Here is a 2,348-nt window from a genome sequence, read left to right on the forward strand (position 1 = left end):
TAATATAAAGTAGTATAATTTTAAATTTTATAATATGTGGACCCTTCATGACAAATATACTCAGTTTCTTATAGATAATTGGAAATCTAATGCTATTGGTTCTTCTAGGTATAGACTTTGGAGCTTACATAAGAATTTAGCTAAAGCTCTTAGAAAATGGAATTGGGAGGACTTTGGGAACTTGCACCGCAACATTGAGCAACTTGAAGATAAGGTTTCTTCTCTTGAATCTGATTTTGCTAACAATTCTATAGAATGAGATGTTTTGTTTCAGGGGCAACAACAACTTAATGAGGCTATTGATATGGAGGAGCAATTTTATGCTCAAAAAGCTGCTAAGTCCCATTTTTTTGGATGGGGCAGAAACACTGCTTACTACCATGCTTGCATTAAGAATAGACATAAGGTTAATATGATTTATAAAATCATTAGCCCTGATGGTACTGTGCTTAATAATATCAATGATATTGCCCAAAGTGGTGTTCAATTCTTTTCCAATGTCTTTAGTAATAATGATGTTTATTTGACTCAGCTGGATATTTCTCTTTATAATGATGTTCCTTTGTTGATAACTCGTTACTTACTTGTATTCCTAGTCATGCAGTGATTAAAGATATCATTGATCAGATGGAGGTTGGCAAAGCAGCTGGCCCTGATGGTTTCACGGTTGAATTCTATAAACATGGTTGGAATATTATTCAGCTGATGTTGCATTGCTTATTCAAGATTTTTTTCGTGGTCATTATTTGCCTAAGTATTTTAAATCCTCTAATATTTTCTTGATCCCTAAAGTTAACAATGTTAACTCTTAGGATGCTTTCAAACCCATAAGCTTGAATACTGTTTTATCTAAGATTATTTCTAAAATTATTGTTAAGAGATTGCAAGCTATTTTAAATAAACTTATCTGTCTGAACCAGTCTGCTTTTTTGAAAGGCAGACAGATAAGTGATAATGCCCTTTTTGTGCAAGAGCTCCTTATGGATATTGATAAGGAGTGCATAAGAGGGAATATTATTTTTAAAATGGATATTAAGAAAGCTTTTGATACTATACATTGGGATTTTATTATGAATATTCTTCATGCTAATAGATTTAATGATACTTTTTGCAATCTTATTTTTCGTACTCTTAGCAACAACTATTATTCTCTTCTTATTAATGGGAACAAATATGATTTCTTCAAAGCTTATAAAGGTATAAAACAGGAAGATCCCCTATCTCCTTATCTTTTATTCTTGTGTTTGATTATTTATCGAGATGTTTAAATGCTTTGTTTAAGATCTACATAGTGTGAATTATATTCATAAAGGTGGTATGAGTATTTCTCATTTAAGTTTTGATGATGATATTATGATCTTTACTAATGGTAATAAATTTTCGATTAGGAAAGTTTGGGCTGTTCTTGTTGATTTTCAGAAGGTTTCTGGTTTAAATTTTAATACTTCTAAATGTTTCTTCTATTGTTCAAAGAGAATCTCTGTTGCTAAAAAGAATTGAATTTTGGATTATATTGGTTGCAATAAAGCTATGCTGCCTCTGAACTATTTGGGTTTCACTTTTAATAAAGGCAAAATGAGAAGTAGCCTTTATTTAAATTTATTTGATAAAATCAGACATAAGATTTTATCTTGGGAAAATAAATTTATTTCTTTTGGAGGTCGTGTCACTCTTCTTAAAAGTGTTCTTACTTCTCTTCCTCTTTATTCTTTCAAATTATGGATATTCCCTAGGGTATTATTGAAAAGATTGAAAATCTCTTTAAAATTTTTTTTGGGAAGGTAATGATAATACTAAGATGCACTGGACTAGATGACGGAAGCTTTGTAAACCCATTGAGAAGGGTGGTCTTGATTTTCGTTGCTTAGCTGATTCTATTAAGATTAATTATATGAATCTTTGGTATAGATTTCGTAAGAATAATTCTCTTTGGGCTACTTTAATGCATGTTAAATATAGTTTGAATATACATCCTTTTTCTATTACTTATAATAAGAAAGATTCTTTTATTTGACGTGAAATGCTTAAAGTTGCCATAATTACTAATGATCTTATTTGTTGGGATATTGGTAAAGGTGATTGTTCTTTTTGTTTGATGATTGGATGGGGAAGGGGGCCTTAGTTGATTCTTATGGTGGTCCTATGGCTATTGATATTAAAGTCAATGATCTTTGGTATGAGAATCGTTGGTGTTTTAATGAGCTTAATAGGATGGTTCATAATGATGATGCTTTTTATATCTTCTATCTCTATTAGCAGTGGTAACATTGATGTGATCAAAAGTAAGATGGGTGATTCTGTTGCTAAAAGCCTGGCTAACTCTTTTTAAGACTTTCAGGATTTGGATC

Source organism: Phalaenopsis equestris, unplaced genomic scaffold (assembly GCF_001263595.1).
Source record: "Phalaenopsis equestris unplaced genomic scaffold, ASM126359v1 Scaffold000263, whole genome shotgun sequence".
Taxonomy (NCBI): domain Eukaryota; kingdom Viridiplantae; phylum Streptophyta; class Magnoliopsida; order Asparagales; family Orchidaceae; genus Phalaenopsis; species Phalaenopsis equestris.